Source organism: Musca autumnalis, unplaced genomic scaffold (genome assembly GCF_047663935.1).
Source record: "Musca autumnalis isolate F117 unplaced genomic scaffold, ASM4766393v1 scaffold_2, whole genome shotgun sequence".
NCBI classification, from domain to species: Eukaryota; Metazoa; Arthropoda; class Insecta; order Diptera; family Muscidae; genus Musca; species Musca autumnalis.
The window spans coordinates 73,260,184-73,282,007 of NW_027411755.1; the positions used below are offsets into that span (position 1 = coordinate 73,260,184).

The 21,824-nt window shown below is 34.3% G+C and overlaps 1 protein-coding gene across 6 annotated transcripts in view; it reads right to left on the reverse strand.

Annotated features, from left to right (window-relative positions):
• The window catches only part of LOC141392826 (short neuropeptide F-like), a 497,601-nt gene that overhangs the window by 267,310 nt on the left and 208,467 nt on the right, over positions 1 to 21,824 (reverse strand). The window lies entirely within an intron of this gene.

Genomic DNA, 21,824 nt, shown 5'->3' on the forward strand with positions numbered 1-21,824 from the left:
TAGTGGCTAAACAAGTAATCCTACAAAAAAATTGACAATCGGCTCAGATTTTAATATTAGCTATATAAAGGGGCCATGGAAACTTTGAGATCCCAGTGGCACGTGTTAACATATTCCGATGGAGCTCAAACTTTGTCAATCTTAAGTTTTAACAAAACTAATTTTTTCCTTTTGAATTAAAATATTCTCAAACAATAATAATTCTCAAACAATGAAATCTTTTCAACTGTTATCATATTAAAGCAATATTATTTCGCGTCATTTTTTGTTTGGAAGAATTAATTAATACACAGTTTGTCAAGGAATTGTTTTCACACTCAGTAAACGAACTCTTTTCATATATTAGTTCATATTTATATTAGGCAATTTGCCTTGCGGCAATTGTCAGTTTGATGGAGAGAGAGGTGAGGCATATGGTAACCCTTTGCCTCTCAACACCCTCTCTCACCGACAAACTGACAATTGCCGCAAGGAAAATTGCCTAATGTAAATATGGACGTAGTAAGTGAAAAAGACAAACAGTTGTGATAAAAATTTCTGTTTTTTGATTAAGGCATAATAAGGATGAATGTAAAATAAAAAATGAACCCACGTGCATAGTTCAACAATAATAATGAAAACAATACGATAAATATTTGAAAATAACAACCATTGTACATAAGTTCTTTTGGATGACCTTCGAAGCCAGTGACAGATTGTGACTCAAAATGTAGGAGTTGTTAGAGTTTATTCCACATTCGCTTAGATACTACAAGTTCCATACTTCTTCCAGCATTTATGTCAAGGTTCTAGATTGAAACATTTCGTCCGGGCGTTGGTGGATCCATCAGAAACTATCTTACCAGTTTGATCTTTATTCAAGATCCATAGAAAATGAAAATTTGTTTAACGATCTTTTATTTTTTTAACAACACAAACATTTAAAAATGAAAACTCAATGTTCATTTAGAAAGGTTATCCAGTTATCAAGCCTTACTCTTCATTTGCTGTCAAACGTTTTAGTGGGAAGATTCCAAAAAAAAAAGACAATTTTCTTCTCGAGGTTTAAATAAAGATGTTGTACACATACATTCTTGATCGAAGTGAAATAAATGCTCTGTTCCAGAACCTGCAAGAAGCTACTATTTTTTACTACGATAACATTTTTCCTTTATGTCATCGAAGAAAATGGTAAAAATTAGTAGATTTTTGCAGTATTGCAACAGAACAAAACAAAATATTTGTTAATAAAAAATCATGATAAAAATATGTTGGGCCTGAATTCCCCTTTTGTATAGCCTTCTTAAAACGCTCGATTATTTTGTTTTGAAGCAAAATGGTAATATGCTAAAATAAAATAATGGCAGCCAGAGAGTACAGAAAACCTTGCGAAGAATATTGCCTTGCAAATGACGACTACGGCCTTACTAAATGAATCTCGAAAAAAAAAAACAAAAACCCAAAACAAAGCTAGTAAAATCCGTACTTCGCTCCATCCAGAAGGTAATTGATCCAAACAGGTGGGGTAGCTGCCTGTGGTTATGTGATGAAAGAACGTCATTATCCAATAAGTTCATAATATTGCTACGGCTTTAGATTCAACTAATGTCCGTGTAGACGTTGTTTTATTCCCCGATACGATTTGTACCAAATAAAACAGGGTTCGTTTTAGATTACGTTTCTACAATGCTTTATTTACTTTATTACACTTATTCGGAGCTGACTGTTATAGCTAAGTACACAGCTTTACTTTACTTCTTTACTAGTCGATGTTTACACTTCGGTATAAAATTCACAACTGCTCACTGTTTGGCCGGAATCTCATATTTATACCCAAAATCTCCTTGGTCTAGAATTATCTAGAAATCTGGCAACAACTCGAATCTGTGCAGCGAACACACAGACGCACATTCGCACTAAGCGAACATCCATACTCACATACATACAAGCACAGTAATGACGTAACTACAACAACAAACAACTACACGAAATACAAGAAGTAGGAACTAAACGATAATTACATTATTATGGCAAAACAAACAAAAGAACATTAACAAAAGGTAATGTAACGACTAGAATGATGAAGAGAGTTCTACATGGTAGTTGTTGTTGCTTAAATAAAGTAACTACGTAATACAAACTTTACGTTATAATTCAAATTTTTAAATTAACGGAAATAAAACTAAACTAACATAAACCTATCAGTTACATTCGTAACATTGCCTCCCGCTTAAGCCTGTTCGTCCCGAATAGGCACAGTTCCCTCTCTGTGGTATGGGCATTGGTAACACTGCCTCCCGCTTAAGCCTGTTCCTCATGACCTGGCACAGTTCTCGTTCCATAGCGGGCCAACCGTTCTAGATGTACCACCTTCATCTTTGATCTAGGGCTGTCGCTCTTCTGTATGCGATACACGACGTCATTTATTTTCGTGACTACCTTGTAGGGGCCTTCCCAGTGCATTTGTAATTTGGGGCATAGTCCTTTTTTCCGTTGTGGGTTAAACAATACCCTACACCACTATATGGAAAGGTTATTATAAGTTTGTTTTGCGGAAAATTTAAACACCGCGAAATATTTGTCGTAGACCCCCCATGTGGTATATAATTTTTCATATCTCGACGAGATAAAGCGATGAAGCCATGTGTGTCCGTCTGTGCATTATAAATTGTAATCAAACTCCAGGCCGCAATTATGGACCGATCGTCACAAAAATTTGAATGGAGAATGGTCTCGCACCAGAATAGACACATATTGTTATTGGTAATGATCATGAAATATTTAGGTGGTGAAATGGACCAAAAACATAATTATTATTTTGGACATGCTCTTCAGGTCGTAAAAATGGTCCGATCAGCCAGAATTTTTAAATAATGTTTGGGTTTATGACAAAGAAGAAGCTTGCAATACAACATGATGATCAGATAATATTTAGCGGGTTAATTGGACCAAACCTCTTGTGTAAAAATTGGTAAAATTTTTAATATATATCTCATATCTTTACTCCTGGAAGACTCATTTCTCCTGTGTGAGTTATATTTAGAAGACAATGTCTTGACCTTTCCATTGATGCCAATTATGTTGATATACGAGGTCAGATAACAGAGTTATAGTCTAGTATATATCTAGTATATACCATAATCACGCCAGAGGTCACAGCTATAGTTTAATACTGACAACATTTTGCACTTTGTAAGAGTTTTGGTCCAGCAAGGCGCTAATAATTTTGGATAATGATCGGATAGTATTTAGAGAGTGAAATTAACCATAATTTTTGTGCGCAAATATCCATATTTAATTTTTGGGTCATTATTAAGTTCTGGGGACATATTTCGGCAAATGCAAAACAAGTGAGCCAAGGCTATAGTCGGGTCGGGGCCGACTATGTGGTACCCTACACCACTTCCCTTGTGCATAAGCTTTTGACTGGTAAAATTCAAAATATTAAAATTGGGATAGCTTAGCGCCTTTGCTCTGAATGTCTTCATTAATACAGGTCAATTTTATTGAAACGCGTTTAAGTGCATCGTCAGAATAACTCAAATAAAAGATGGAAAAGTGGGATGTATGCCAACCATCAACCACCACATTCCGACCGCTGAACAATATCCGACCATTACCAAAATCAATAGGTTTATTCCTCTGTGCGACCCCCATTAATACCCAAAATTTCGTGACGATCCAATCAAAATTAAATTGTCCTCATAATTGAAATCATCAGCGGGGAATCGGCATCTAGAATCAAATGATTATGTAATGTAATAAATAAATATGGATGTGCCATCCCCTCATACCAATTGCGGATATTATTCGAATGTTCGACACAACTTTCGAAAACGATATCACATTCGAAGAATTGGCAATTGTTTTTCGGGTGTACACAAGCACGTTGTTCTTTTGTTCGTCAAAAGTTTAAAAACGATATCGTTTTCGAACATTTGGCGAATGTTTTTTCTTCACAAGAAAAATTGTTTCGAGAAACATTTTTTACTTTGAAAATTTTTTTGTTTCAAAAAAAAAATTTACGTTGTTTGTAAAAAATTCCCATTTGCTTTTTTCAAATAATTTCGATATAAATGCTACGTATAATATAGACAATAAGTGTTGATAAAGACAACATATGGGTAGGTTGCCAAACACAAGACAACAATGTTTATCAACAGTTAAATATCGCGTCGCAAACATAAAGAAATAAAAACGGAAAAGGTACATAACAGAAACATCAAGAAACTCCACAAAAAATGTTTTTTGCCACTATCGTAAAACTATCGTCAATCATTCGCTAATAATATTATTAACGATATTCGAAATCGAAGGATTTCCTGCCACAAACTGAGCGACGAGTGAATCGTTTTTAATTCATTCTCGTGTGTCGTTCTCGAACAAAATATCCGCAAAACTCTCGAGAAACATTCGAAAACGATATCGTTTTCGATAGCAATGGTATGGGGGGATATTTCAAATATACATAAGTATGTTTGTAATTACCAATATTAAATGCGATTTCTTCCTTGTCCAATAAAATAATTCCATTCAACTTTCCGATTAAATTATAAAATGTATTGGGCATTTAATTTACTAAAAAGCACAATAAAACAACGTTGAAGTTTGTCACCGCTCCTTTTTGCAATTACTTTGGACGTAATAATGCCAATACTGGCAACGAAAAAAGGGGTATTATCTGGAACCTGGATAGCCACTTAGGAGATCTCGATTTCGCAGACGACATCTGCCTATTGTCGCACAAATTCAGCGACATGCAGAACAAAATAAATGAAATTGTCCAACTGGCTAAACCAGCGGGACTGGAAACTAATATTGAAACAAGTAAAAAGTATCAGTCGGCTGTGCCGACAGAGATATACCCTCAGCGTGTGTGAATTGAAACTTTCATCTATTCACAATATCAAATATAATACCGGCTGTACATATCCAAAGGATCTTCTGTTGAACTTTTGTGGATGAAGACCGATATGGATCATTTCTGAAGTAAAACTACCTTTTGACGAAATGTTAGGAGATCCAACGTTTGTACGATTGCTCCGTTCAACAGATATAGCGCGTAGCTTTTTAGTGACTTTTTTAACTTTAGGGACGGACATATTCTTGAAATTTTGTGGGGGAGGTACCCGAAGGAGTTGACATATGCTGTCCATATTCGAACCTGATCTATGTCCTGTAGAAATATTACGATGTTCAAAGTACGGACCAAATCGGATACTCTCCTCCAGAGTTATAGTGTTATTTTCGAACTTAAACTAAGTTTGGACAAAATATTACGAAGGCCATATTTTGGACCGATTCGAAAGATCCGTTCGAGAGTTACCTTGCGCTCCAACCATTACACACGGTGTCAAAGGGATTTTTTGCAACTTTCAGGTTATTTTCTCAGGATCTATGGACTTGCCCTGATGAAACTTGTACCGTCGTATGGGGGGGCAGTGAATACAAGTTGTTACAACAAAAATCAAAGCGATACGAGAGCAGACCCTAAACCGGACTTATCCGAAATTTGTGTGGGAGGTACCCGAAGGAGTGCAACGATTGAGTCCATATTGGTACCTTATCTAAGTCTGGTAGACATTTCACGATTTGCAAAGTATAGACCAAATCGGTTACTCCCTTCAAGAGTTATCGTACGCACAAATTTTCAGAACATTTTCGAACTTTTGTGGGGGAGGTACCGGAAGGAGTGGTCCGATATAACACATCTTCGAACTTAAACTAAGTTTGGACAAAATATTACGAAAGCCAAGTTTTGGACCAAATCGGCTCATCCGTTCCAGAGTTATCGTGCGCACCAGCCAGCCAGACAGACAGACATACAGACAGACAGACGGACGGACATTGCTAAATCGACTCCAAATTGTCTGAAACACATTTCGTCCAAACATACTTGGGGTCTAAAACCGTTATTTCGATGAGGCACATTTTGCCCGTATAAAAGTGTATATGGCGAAAACCAAAAATGTTTTACAATCGATGAATCCGAGTTTCACCCATTCAGAGTTCGCGAACTGTTAACATATTCTATAAAGTATGATTGAAATTCTATAAAATGAAGTGTTTTAGGAGGAATCCCATACGGTCGACCATTAAAATTAATTTACGTGGAAGCTGTGTTGGCATCAATGTAGAAAAATAGGTAAAAATGGGTTGAAGCCAACAAGTTTTTTATGCTCCCTTCTGATTTCTGGCTTAACCTTACATTTTATAGCCCTATGCGCAAGGAAAGTATCACAGAATACTTCATGGGCAATATGATACTAGTGTATCATTTTTCGGTATATCCACTGCATCCACCTAAAATTGATGCTGACATTTTGAAGCCGGAATTTCGGGTATTTTTGATTTTTTTTAATAATTTGGACGCGCAGCAGGATAATATTCAAAACTCATAATAGGATTATAGAACTCGTGATTTTACGTCGTTTAATGCATATCTCATGAGTGTGCTCCTTACAGCATCCTAGTGATTGGAGTCTAAAGGCCAATATTTCATGCGTGAATTTTTTTAAAAAACCTATTTTTTGCATTTAAAATTTACAAGTGCTATTCAATTTTCTTAGTTTTTTACGCGACGGATCTGATGAGACCTTCTGCGATCGAATCCATCCACTAAACCGCGGATATAGATACCTTGGAAATATGAAAATCGGCAAAAATGTATTTTGAAAAACCGGCATATTAAACCGCGACTTTCTTTAAAATTTTTTACATAAATGGAATCCTACGCGATTATAATATTTGCGAAAACGCGTGTCATAAATTACAGAGATTCGCGAGTAATATCGGGTTTTTACCAAAAATAGAATGTGGAGGCACATCCGCGTTTCTTGAAGAATCTATTTGAAATATGTGTATATAGACGTATTTTTGATGGCTGCTACTGAAACCGGATACGCATCAAAATCGGATGCAAATTGCGCGATTTTTGCCCACTTTAAGGTTTTTGGCATTGTGTGATGCAACTGACTGCACACAATGGCCACTGAGTGAAACATCGAAATATGCATAAATATTGAAAGAGATTGATTCGCTGTATCCAAAAACGGATGCGCATCAACTGATTTTAACTAATTCGCTAATAATAGGCTTTTTAATTTCCACATTTTTTGAATGATTGTAATTTCAATATTACTCTTAATTTCCTATCCTTATAAGTTATCACAGTAAGCAAATAAGCTTTCACGATGGTAAACCATATTTCTTGATGAAGTTTTAGCAGTACACATTAATTATTGTATGGGATTTTAGCGAAATAGTTGGAGAACTCCCATATATTTTTTCTAATTTTTCGAATCAAACCAAAAAATATATTTGCAACAACATTTTCCAACAATAAGTTTTTCTCTTTTGTTGTTGCTATAATATGCAATTTATGTACCCAATCTCTATACATTTGGTATCATATTTTTCTACGCATTGTCTAGATTCCGCAAATATTTTTTAATTTATTTGTTGAGGGTTTGTACGGACTCTGGGACTGGATAATTTTGATTTACTTCAAAATTTTTTTATTATTTGTTGATTTTCCGCAAAACATTAAAATGCGATTATCTCAAAACGGGCAAATGGCGTATGGAACACTTAAGCATGACACCGACGAAATGTCTTCGAATATTATGTTGCATATTCTGGCCAAACCAAATAACAAACGACGACCTTTGGAGAATAACAAGTGAGAAGCCAATTAACGTTCAAATAAGTAGAAGAAAAGGGAAACGATTGCTTAAGTCTGGAGTATTCCTCCATTGGCTTAACTTCATCACTACCCTCTTTGCAGAGAGTAATGTTTACAAAACGCAGTGACAGGTTGCAAAATTTACTGATCGCTACCAATATCACGATTTCATCCCGGCGAAGGGAATTATCAATTGGCTTTTCAGTTTTTGAAATGATGATTTTTTTAGTGAAAACCTGAACTCTTTAAGCATCGAGTATTCTCATGTTATTGAGAATGATGCTCACTTTTTGACTTTCAGTGCGTTTTGGAAACATTACTATCTGCAAAGTGGATAGTGATGAAGTTAAGCCAATGGAGGAATACTCCATACTTAAGCAATCATATAATTGAATCATCAACTAAAACAGAAATTCAAAATTTCATTGAAATTGGACATACGCACAGTGGATCCACCCATTGCACTATAGGTCAAACGGGCCATTTAATTGGCCAAAAGTCTTAAAGTTAAAACAAGTATTTGGTTAAAGTAATATTAAAAAAATATAGCGTTTTTAAATTCAGGGAGAAAAATGGAACAACGTGGGCCAAAAAATTAACCCTTTATGGACCAAATACACAACCGGTACCTTAACCCTTTGGGGACAAAAACTGTAAGGTCTGTTATTTGTCGAAATCTGACTTTTGGCCAGTAAAATGGACTGTTTGACCTATAGTGCATTGGCCAAAAATAAAAAATGAATGTCAAAATTTTGGTACAACATCTGGCAATACTGACAGCTACGACATGGACCTTTTTAAAAATATATTAATTTTTGCTTCATTCGAACGCGATCTTCTTGAGAATAGCTTCAAAATTGGAACATTTGACTAATATTTGTTGTTGTTGTAAGTAAGTACAACCTATATTTTAAGTGTAATAGCAAAATATTTTAGCGGATTTTGAAGGAGGAGGTAATAGGTCAATTTTCATTAAAAATAGTGTTTTAGCGTGTTTAGCTGCATATTTTCTTAGTGTATTTTGTAATGCCAATTCGATCATATACTAAAATTTGACCTAAGGTTTTAGTCATGATGCCCACCTCGGGAATAAGTTTCCAAATTAGGCCATGGGTTAAACATTATTCAGTATTAAAATCAGCTGCCATCTAGTGCCAGACTATAAATGGTGGGTCGCTGACTAAAGCTGTCATAGAATGGGATTTCTATGGATATATTAGCGTATAACTCGGTTATCTGACCACGTACATAAACATAATTGGCAGCAGAGGCAAGATAAAGAAATCTTCTTCCAAATTTGTCTTACGTTTGCGGTACTTGCCTTCCAAGAAGAACGCTATAAGATCTATATTAAATATTTTACCAATTTTCAGACAAAATTTTTGATTCTTTTTAATCCGCTAAATTCGTTGAATTTTATATTATTTTGTTTCCCCAAGCCTATTTTAGCATCATAAAATAATTGGGACCTTTGTTCATGTAATTTGTATTAACAGCATAAAATAATTCTTACCGTATACCCCCTCCAGAGGGGAAAGGGGGGAGAATGATACGCTCGTGGTTTCTTAAAACACTCTTCGCAGCAGCACAAAGCTGTTACCGGCGCATTGGCTTGATTTTTACACTCTAAATATTTTTGGCCACTTTTCCCATACATGTGGATCCACTGTGTTACGTAACAAAAACATGAAATCGACTGAAAATATATATGGGATCTATATTCCGATATGAACCGATCTCAATATAATTTTGAACATTTATTTGTAGACCAAATTCCTTTACACATATCAAATTTCATTGAAATTGGACATACATACATGGCGTGTTTGGTGCATAAAATACAGGGAATCAGTCGGAAATATATATGGGAGCTATATTCAAATCTGAACCGATTTCGATATAATTTGTCCCATTTATTTCTAGAACAAATTCCGTCACGCATTCCAAATTTCAACGAAATTGGACATATATAGCGTGTTTGGTGCATCAAATACAGAAAATCGGTCGAAAATATATATGGGTGCCAGGGAGGTACGCAGGATTTCATTTCGGGGGGGCACAACTTGACCAAAAATTCTAATGTTGTGTAGAGTTACGTAAAGCTATTTTAAGGGGCTATGGTCAGTTTTAAGCACGAGAAAAGTCATTTTCATTCATTTTTTATAAAAAATCTATTAAACCTTAAGTTACCTTCTATTTTTTTTTTTTTTTTTTTTTTTTTTTTTTTGAAAAGTCTTACATTAAAATGCCCGGTTATAAAGCACTGTTTTTACTAAAGCAGTTTGCGGTACCCACTGTAGTTTGAAAAAGAATAAACCGATCAGCATATATTTTTGTGGGATCATTACGAACCTAATAATCTAGTCCATTATCGAAAAGGAATTAAAAAAATCAATTTTTAAAAATTTTGAAAAGTTAAAATCAAAATTTTGATTTTAACAAAAACAAAACACCGTACAAAATTGATATTTTTTCTGACTCCGTCAGCAGTTTTTTTAGACTCTCTCGGTTAAGCACATGATTTATGTGTACAATAGTCCCACAAAAACATATAAAGTGCCACTTCGAGGAAAGGACGTTTTTAGTTTCTATGCTACATACAAAACACAATAAATGTTTCCCTTCGAAAGCTCATATCTCGGTAAATTTTTGTCCGATGGACTGGAAATTTTGGCACATATTCTATTTTATATTATATTCTATATTTTATATGAAATAATGGTACAAAGTATATAAATTCAATAGAAAGAATTCATAATATTTAGTTACAATTTACATTAGGCGAGTTTACTTGCGGATAGCCTCAGTTTGTAGGAGAGACACGTAAGGGGTATGGAAGTGGAAAAAAATTGCTCGCACCGGCAATTTTCAGGCAATTCCTTTTATATTTTTCGTTTTTGACATTATTTTCATTGTTTTGAAAACAAATCTTGCAGAAACAGAATTTCCTGTACAAACCCAAGAGGCAAGTTTAAAAGAGAACGAGAAAAATTGACGCAAGAAAAATTGTTTAATGTAAATTGGGACTAAGGATACAATTTTAAATATTTACAGAGTAGGATATCTAGAATTGAAATTAGACAGTATCGGGCCACGTTCGGTAATGTCGCCATGTAAAATTTATTGAAGTATATTGAAGTTTTTAATCATACAGGTCCACGTTATGGTTTATCGCAGAATTTTACAACAACAAAGAATTGCCGTTGTCTTTGCTATAGCAAGATTTTCACTATTTCGATGATCTTAGCCTAATTTTTAAGAATAAAGGCTGTCGTTGTCGTTGATATGTTTCCAAATGAAAACATTAAGAAAAATTTAACAGTTTTGGAGATATGCTGCGAAATGTATACAAATTATGGAATTTTTAGATATATTATAAAATTTATTTTTTTTGCATTTCTCCAAATATTTTATTTTGGCCCTTATCTACAAATTTGCTGCAAAGGTCAGAAGAAGATTTGCATTGGTTTCAGAGATATAGCCCCGAGTTGTTTAAAAAGTCGATATTTAATAATGTTTAGATGGGGCCATAAAATCCAAGCTGTATCTGACTCAACAAAACGGAACTAGGGCTTTTGTACTTTGGGTCTGTACTTTTAAAAAATCCTCACTTCAAATTATTTGCACAAGATTACCTTAACAATGTTGCACAGTGTTATTTACCGAAAGAGACAGATTCTGATACCAGGATTATTTTTACTTTTAATATTACCCAGCAAAATTTATTTGAAGTTGTTCCTTGTGAAGTAGTGATTGAATAGTTTTTTTGAAGCAGTCCACGCAGAGTCATGAAAAATGCAGTCCGTTCTTCACATTTTGACAATGTCCGATTTGAATCCATTTCATAAATTTTTCACATTTTAGAAATTTCAAAATTTTGCAAAAGAAAAACTTTAAAAGGCAAAGAACATAATTTGTTTCTTGTTAATTATAATAACAGCAATATGTTTGCATCCATTAAAAGTAATTTGTATACAAAAAATAATAAAAGTGATTTCGAACTACATCTTTGTTTGTAGCCAAAGAAGTAGTTGAATCATATGTTGTTGTGATTCATTCACTACAAAGAACTAATGCAAAATGTGTGCTTAAGAAGTAAATTAGACAGTATCCTCACTGCACCATGCCCTTGTAAATATCATGACTTCTTTAACATAAAAAGATGTAGTCCGGAATCACTTGCACTCATGATTTAACTACTTCTTTGGCTACAAACATTTTGCTGGGTATGTTACAAAAGAAGCGTTATAATTTGTTTTCTTAATTGTACGGTTAGAAGTTTTTGGACTCGATGACAAACACTTTGTTGGACTTAGTTCTATATAGTTTTGACAAATAACAATCGATCCTTATTGAACCCCACATAATTATTCACTAATAATTATTTGGAGACACTCCTCTCGATAGTTTCCGCGCCCATAAGCTTTTTAGTTGGCCACCGTAGTGTTTAGAGCTTTGTCAGGAAGCATAAAATTGTCCACGAAAAGTAGGATATCGCTGTAAACAAGACTACAAAATGTCCAAAGAATCATCGAACAGTCTTTAAACTGCAGTTATGTTAGACTTGTATAAGAGACCTGAAGATGTTGTCCAAACATATTCTCTTGGACCTTGATGTACTTTTGGAAATAATCTTGCGAACCATATTAGGTTCGATTTTAGACCGAATCGGTTAGTCCCTTCGACCATTTTAGTGAGCATTTTTGAACTTTTATGGCGGAGGTACCGATATGACTTAAATTTAATTTAGACAAAACATTACGAGATCCATAACTTGGACCGAGAGTTATCATGAGTTCCAACCTGCCAGACAAACAGAGATACAGACGGACGAACGGTGGTAATCTTGGCTGAAACGAATATCGTTCAAACATATGTGAAGTCTTAAATCATTATTTTGATGAAATCTATACAATCCTAGTGTATATAATCTCGTAATCTAAAGTCTGAGGTTACAATTATACTTCGGTAATGATAAGTAAAAATCAAGTGGGGCCCCCCGTGCCCCCCCCCCCTGCGTACGTCCCTGATGGGTGCTATATCCAAATCTGAACCGATTTCGATATAATTTGGCACATTCATTTATAGACCAAATTCCATTGGTCCATTGAAATTTGACATAAATAGCGTGTTTGGTGCATAAAATACAGCAAATCGTCCGAAAATATATAAGGGAGCTATATCCAAATTATAACCGATTTCGATATAATTCTGCACATTAATGTCTAGACCGAATTCCGTCAGACATTCAAAATTTCAGAGAAATTGGACATACATACAGTGTTTGGTGCAAAAATTACAGAAAATCGGCCGAAAATATACATAGGGGCAATATCCAAATATGAACCGATTTCGATATAATTTTAATTTATTTCTAGACCAAGTTCTGTAACACATTCCAAATTTCAGCGAATTTGGACATATATAGCGTGTTTGGTGTATCAAATGCGGAAAATCGGCCAAAAATATATATGGAAGCTATATCCAAATCTGAACCGATTTCGATATAATTTGGCACATGTATTTCTAGACTAAGTTCAGTCACACTTTCCAAATTTTATTGAAATTGGATATAAATATCGTGTTTGGTGCCTCAAATACATGAAATCTGCAGAAAATATATATAGGAGCTATATCCAAATAAATTGGCACATATATTTCTAGGCCAATATCCATCACACATTTTAAATTAAAATTTAATTTGGCACATTTATTTCTAGAACAAATTCCGTCAGATATTCAAAATTTCAACGAAATTGGACATATATAGCGTGTTTGGTACATAAAATAAGGAAGTCGGCCGAAAATATATGTGTATGGGAGCTATATCCAAATCTGAACCGATTTTGATATAATTTGTCACGTTTATTTCCAGACTAAGCTCCGTCATACATTCCAAATTTCATTGAAATTGAACAGAAATAGCGTGTTTGGTACATAAAATAAGGAAATCGACTGAAAATATATGTATGTGGGAGCTATATCCAAATCTGTACCGATTTGAATATAAGTTGGTAAATTTATTCTACATCAGAGTCGATAGCCGTAGTCGCTAGTGCTTTTAGCTATAAGTTTATTATAATTTTTAATTGTAAATTTCAATTTTATATATATAGATAGATGATAGAATATATTATTCTATTTTCTCTCGTAGAAGCCCTATGTTCCCATGCGGAATAAATAAAGGAAAAAAAATTAAAACACAAGAATTAAGGGACATGATATAATGAACCATTTTTATCTCATTTAAATAAATATTTCAGGTTATAGCATTTGCGTTTAAACAAAAAAAAAAAAAAACTTCATCTCTGTATTTAATATTTCTATTAGCAAGGAGAATTTAGGAAGGTGAATTCAGACCTGTATTTGCTACCAAACACATTGTTAATCAAAAATAAATGATAAATATTTCGCTTCTATTAATAATGTATGAGTACAACATATTTATTTAAGCTTCGCGAAAAAAACAGTTTATAGTTTCCTTTGTTCTCTGGTGGATTTTTCCCACAAATACTTTTGACGGAAAATAAAGAGTAGACCTTAATTCACCTTCTGAATAACCTTGTTCTGAAGCAAAAAAAAAAAAAACATAAAGTTTCTATTTCTTAAAAATTATGCTGTCGTTGACATTAATAAAATGTTCTCTTTACTCCTCCTCTTAAAGATGTTGTTTATTTTCAACCTTCATATAATTATTTGTTTCTCTTTAAAGAAAACAAAAAATATACTAAAACCTAAGTCATTGATTAAGATATTGATCTTGCTAAACTATTGCTTACATTTATTTAAATTGCAAATTGTAATCAGCGGGTTCATTCTAACACCATGAACTGGCGACGATTCACGTTCAAATTTAGTAAATATCTAATGAATGCGTTGGTGTGGTAGCGTTTATACGATATAAATATTTCACTTGATTTGTGATGTTAAGCATTAAACTCATTTGCTAATGGTAATAGCTTTATCGTTTATTCATGAAGTGGTCGCTTTTTTCATGGCTTTACTTTTTACTTTTCTACGTTATAAACTTAAATGCCGGAGAGTGTCTCGGCACGTTAAAAAGCAATTGTTGAGACATGCATAACTTAAAAACTAGTGCTTCTGCTTCCTTTATCTCCCTAATGGTAAGTATATCAATTGCAGATAAGAACACACACAAAATACACACACTCGTACTAATTTACCCGTATATAAATTTCCACACAGAATAAAGAAGAAGAAAAAACAATGGAGAAACAAATTTAAGATTTTAGCAAAAGCGACTTTAAGTTATTCTCAGTGATATAAACTAGGTAGACGTATTTAAAATGAATTGAAAAATTGTGCCATAAAATAAACTTATAAAAGTTGGTTCAATTTTTCTGTCACTAATCCCTTAGTAAAAGTCTAAGAAAACTTTAAAATGATTTTAAACAAGCTAAAGTATTTTTAGATGAAATTTTATTAACATGAGAAACGTTTTACAGTTTACAGCGGTTTGCATATTATAGCAAAAAACAAAAAATATATTGAGGAAATTTATAAAATTTTTGTAAGAGAAAATATTTATTAAAATTTATTTTGTGAGTTAGTTGAACAATATGTAAGAAAAATAGGTCGGAGTTTTGTTTCTATTTTAGTTAAATTTCACGCAATAAATCACATTTTTTATTCTAATCACTTCTCGAAAACACGCTAACATCTAGCAGAAGATATGGATATCTTTCAAATAAATGTTGGGTTCCTTTAAATGGGGTATAACCTTGAAATAAAATTGTATCGGGTAATGTTCATTTTGAAATGCGTGTAAATCGCGAAATCCTCAAAATCACTTGATGCGCATGCGGTTTACCAATACAGCGAATTCTTCTCTTTTAATTTGTACACATTTGCCAGGATTTACTTTGGCCGCTAAGATGTAGCATTGTCTGCAGCGTAGTGAGCAAAAAAACGGTATAACGCTTATAATTTGCACAAAGTGCATACACTTTTTATGCGCATTCGATGTCACTATCATCCAAGAACAAGTAAAAAAGCGTTAAGTTCGGCCGGGCCGAACTTTTCATACCCTCCACCATAAAATATTCTGAACTAAAATGGAATAATTAGTTTTCATTCCTGTCCCCAACTTTAAGTGAGTACGTGAAATGTCAGATAATGTACAAAAAATGTTTCATTCGGTAGGCCCTTTTTTATGGTGCCTATATCTAACTATGTATGTTGAAAATTTTCGGTGGGCTAGAAATTGGGAGGTACCGTTATGTAGGGGTTATAATAAAACATGGACCTATGATGACAGTTTTCGATGGGAGGTTTTAATGTCAAATAACTCCTAATTCGGTTAAAAATTGTAGCTAGAATCCTCAAAATACCGAAAATCGGTACATAACGCGGGAACTTCAAATGTCATTAACAGATAGTTCGGAGGTATGTGGGCTATAAAAAATATGGGAGCTTTATCAATACATCGACCTTTCTTGACAATTTTTGGTGGAGAGGTGTGGTGACCACTAAGAATTGCAAATGTCAAATTACAGATAATTCGGTTAAAACTTGTAGGTAAAATTCTCAAAATACCGAAAATCCGTTATATGGGTATACCGAAATCCGTTATACCGAGGTACCGTTATATGGGGCTATACCAAAACATGTACCTATGTTCATAATTTTTTCGAATATAAGTTTTTTGGTCACTAAGAACCCTAAATATCAAATTATAGCTAATTCGGTCTAGAAAATACCTGAAATGGGCGGTAACGTTACATGGGGGCTATTCCAAAACATTGATCTATGTCCACTAACCCCCCTAAATGCCCATTTATAGCAAAATCGGTCTGAAAATGTAGCTAAAAACGTCAAAATATCGTAAATCGATGGTATCGTTATATGGGAGCTATACCAAAACGTGGACCTATGTCCACAACTTTTGTTATATAAGTTTATTGACACTTAATAACCCTAAATGTCACATTAAAGATAAATCGGTCTGAAAATGTAGCTAAAAACGTCAAAATACCGTAAATCGGGGGGTACCTTTATATGGGGACTATACCAAAACGTGGACCTATGTCCACAAGTTTTGTTACATAAGTTTAGTGACACTTAAGAACCCTAAATGTCAAATTATAGCTATATCGGTCTGCAAATGTAGCTAAAAACGTCAAAATACCGTAAATCGGGGGTACCGTTATATGGGGGCTATACCAAAACGTGGACCTATGTCCACATGTTTTCTTATATAAGTTTATTGGTACTTAAGAACCCTAAATGTCAAATTATAGCTAAATCGGTCTGTAGCTAAAAACGTCAAAATATCGTAAATCGGGGGGTACCGTTATATGGGGGCTATACCAAAACGTGGACCTATGTCCACAACTTTTGTTATATAAGTTTATTGAAATTTAAGAACCCTAAATGTCAAATTATAGCAACATCGGTCTGAAAATGTAGCTAAAAAGTCAAAATGCCGTAAATCGGGGGTACCGTTATATGGGGGCTATACCAAAACGTGGACCTATGTCCACAAGTTTTTCTATATAAGTTTATTGACACTTAAGAACCCTAAATGTCAAATTATAGCTAAATCGGTCTGAAAATGTAGCTAGAAACGTCAAAAACCCGTAAATCGGGGCGTACCATTATATGGGGGCTATACCAAAACGTGGACCTATGTTCACAACTCTTGTTATATAAGTTTATTGAAACTTAAGAACCCTAAATGTCAAATTATAGCTACATCGGACTGAAAATGTAGCTAAAAGCGTCAAAATACCGTAAATGGGGTGGTACCGTTATATTGGGGCTATACCAAAACGTGGACCCATGTCCACAACTTTTGTTATATAAGTTTATTGACACTTAAGAACCCTAAATGTCAAATTATAGCTAAGTCGGTCTGAAAATGTAGCTAAAAACGTCAAAATACCGTAAATCGGGGGGTACCGTTATATGGGGGCTATTCCAAAACGTGGACCGATATAGCCCATCATCGAACTTGACCTGCCTGCAAACAAAAGACGCATTTTCCCAAAATTTCAGCGTCCTATCTCCATTTTTGTGGATGCTAGAGTGATTACCACAGACGGACGGACGGACGTGCACAGATCGACTCAGAATTTTACCCTGATCAAGAATATATATACTTTAAAGGGTCGCAAATGAGTATTTCAATGCGTTACAAACGGAAAAACAAACTTAATATACCCTCCATACTATGGTGGAGGGTATAAAAAATACATCGATCTAAACATATTTCAATAAAATCCATCAAGAACCGTGGATGTAGCATCACACAGTATTTATACCCTATACCACAATGTGGAAAAGGGTATTATAAGTTTGTTTTGGTAAAAATTCATGTAACACCGCGAAATATTCGTCGGAGACCCCCAATGTGGTATACCATTTTTCATATCTCGACGAGATAAAGCGATTTTGAGATGTGTGTCCGTCCGTCCGTCTGTCCATTATAAATTGTAAACACGCTCCAGGCCGCAATTATGGGCCGATCGTCACCAAATTTTGTATGGAGGTCGGGTTCAGATCAGAATAGATCAATATTCTTATTGGTGATGATCGTGAAATATTTAGCGGGTGAAATGGACCAAAAACATAATATTTATCCAATTTTGTAGCGGCTCTGTAGGTCTCAATAACAGTCCGATAAACGCGTAATTTTAAATAAGGTAAGAGTATATCACAAAGGAGAAGCTTGCAATTTGAGATGGCGATCGGATAATATTTAGAGGGTTAAATGGACCAAAACTTTTGTGTGAAAATTGTGAAAATTTTTAATATACAGCTTATATCTTAATTCCTTGAAGTGACATTCCGGACAAGTGAGATATACTTGAAAGTGGAACGATTGACCTTTCAATTGATGCCAATTATGTTGGTGTGCATGATCAGATAACAGAGTTACAGCCTAATATATCCCGTTATTTGTTTGTAGTGTAATAATAAACTCGCTAGAAGTCGCAATTATACATCAATAGTCACGAAATTTTGCACCGGGTAAGAGTGTAGGTCGAAAAAGATGCCTACAATTTTGAATGATGATCTGATATTCTTTAGCGGGTGAAATGGACCATTACTTTTGTATGAAAAATATAAAAAATTTATTGTTGGTCGATATTTTAATTCCTTGAGGACATATATATTTCGCAAAGTAGCCTACATATGGAAAAAACTACTGACCTTTCATCTGATGTAAATTGCAATAAAGTGTTTGCTAGACAATGGGCCTACTGCCTAATATGTATTGGGTTCTGTGTAGAGAACCACACTTTTATACCATGCTACACATTGTTTCTCCAATAGTTTATGTAACATCACGAAATATTCGTCCTAGACCCCTTATTTGGTATGCCAAAATTCATATCTCGACGAGATAAAGCGATTTAGCGGTGTGTGTCAGTCCATTAAAAATTGTAAACAAGCTTAAGGCAATTTGAACTTCAATAACAAATTTTTTAAGGAGATTGTGTTCGGGCCAGAATAGAAATGATTAGTTTTTGGTGATGATCGTGAAATGTTAAATGGACTGAAACTTTTGTGTGAAATTGGTAAAAATTTAATAACGTAGCGGTTAAACAACGGAAGTAGTAGTACTGCATAAGTGGGTTGGTTTCATTACATTTTAGTTTGCGTGAACTAAATTTTCCTTTCCTGCTACAAAAATGTCTTTGTCATGCTAGATAACTTTTTGGTTTTACTCATAAGTATTATACATTACATCTCTGATATTTGATAATTAAGTTTTCACAATCATTGAAAAGAAGTTCCGTGGAGAGCGATTGTCCAGGGATAGTGGTATAGGGTATCCCATGGTCGGCTCCGTCCGACTATAGATTTGTCTTACTTGTTTTTGGATAAGTCGGATACAGCTCCCATGCCACTAAATTTTTCAAACCGCTGTTTTCGCACAAACGCGAGTGATGATTCACTTTCTTCATTGAAATGGAAACGATCCACATAAAACGCGAATTAGTCAGCGATATTTTGAAAAACATTTTTCGCAAAATTTTCAATTTTTGCCGTAGCCATTTCCGCCGTTCTAGTTGATGGATTCTTACGATCTGTGATTCATATGATCCGGATCGTCGAAAAACTAAAATATCGCGGGGTACCAGCACACTCAAAAAAATACTGTACCCAAAAAATAGATTTTTTAGAAAAATACCGCACTAAATTTTGGCCTTTGGCAGTAGATTACTCTGCTGCTGTGTGGGCTACATACTCAGTATACATATCAGATTATGCGAAATCGCGAGTTCTTTAATACTATAATTGGTTTTTTGAAATATCCGAATGCGCGTCCCAGTTACATAAAAAATACAAAAAACACCTGAAATCCGGCTTCAAAATGTCAGCTTCCATAAAAGATGGATGCAGTGGAAATTTTGGAAAGTGATACATTAGAAGTGTAATCTTCATTTTGTATTCTCCTACTTTTACTTTGGACAGATGTCCGTCATTTGAATGGTTTAATCAGAAATCGAATAGCAATGTAAAATACCTGTTTAGCTTCAACGTGTTTTTACCTATGTTTTTTCCTTTACGCGGTCGTAACTACCACGTAAATTAAATTTTTTTGCTAAATTTTTGAGCTTTGTACAAAAATATCGAAATTAATCCAGCAATAGTCATAGTTACTGGTAAACTACAATAGTTCGCGTATTAAAATAGTGCAAACCTTGGCTTCATGGAAACTTAAAAATTTTGACTTTTCCTCTTATATGTACATACATTGCAGTATGGGTCGGTTTGCAACCTTTTTTCAATATTATTCCCCAGCCAGGCAACATCAATTTTTCAATGGTGACAAAATACCTTTCAGTATTGATGGCGACATTTTCTGAGTATTTCAGCCATGTAAAACTTCTCTACAAGTGGTGTCTTAGGAGACGCCGTTCGGACACGGAGATAAGCTGTGGGTCCCATATCATTGAGCGAATTTTTGGGTCCCATATCATTAAGCGAAATTTTGATTTGTGGAAAGGTAATTCCCAGGGATAGTGGTATAGGGTATCACATTGTCGGCCCCGTCCGACTATAGCCTTGGCTTACTTGATTTTTTTTATTTGCTGATATTCATGCATATTTAAAATGTATTTTGTTATGACATGAAATAGTTAGAGGATGAAATGGACCAAAAACAAAATTTTTAAGCGATTTTGTAGCTGCTCTGTATGTGGCAATAACAGTCCGATCAACGCGAAATTTTAAATAATGTAAGATTATATTAGACATATGAAGTTTGCAATTTCAGATGGTGATCAGATAACATTAAGAGTTAAATGGACCAAACTTTTGTGTGAAAATTCTGCAAATTGTTTATATATAGTTTATATCTTTAATCCAGGAAGACACATTCCGGGCAAGTTAGGTATGTTTTGAACTCTTGACCTTTCTATTTATGCCAATTGTTTTGGTGTACATGATTAGATAACAGAGTTGCAGGCTAATATATCCAGTTATTTGCTTGTAGTATGTATAATCATAAACACGCTAGAGGTCGCAATTATAGCTCATTAGTCACGAAATTTTGCACGAGGTAAGAGTTTAAGTCGAAGAAGATGCCTGCAATTTTGGATAATGATTTGGATAATTATTAAGCGGGTGAAATGAACCATTACTTTGATATGAAAAATATCGACATTTTATTTTTGGTCCATATTTTAATTCCTGGAGTGCATATACCGGCAATGGAGCCTACATATGGAAAAAGAACTATTGACCTTTACCCAGATGCAAATTTCAAATAATGTGTCTGCTAAGTAACGGACCTACTGCCTATTAAAAAATGGGTTTTCCGATGCTACAAATTTGCAATAAAAATCTGATCGGCACCAAAATGTAAGTAAGGTTTGGGTTTATGACGAAGAAGAATCTTGTAATTTTAAAAAAGATAATAACATTAAAGTGTCCAGTAATGACGGTGTATCTATGTGCTATATCTCTGGTATGTTATCGTGTATATCATCTTATGTATGTATGAGAGGAAAATGAAATATGTCGCAATCATATAAAATTAATTCAGTGGAAAAATAGTGCCCATCACGAAAATTGATATGAACATTAGTCTGTCGCAGTATTCACAGATTTCAGAGTTTTCTTCCTGTCTTCTGTAAATGTTCTGTAACTGTTCTAGTTTGTGTTCTTAAGAATAACAAACATTCTT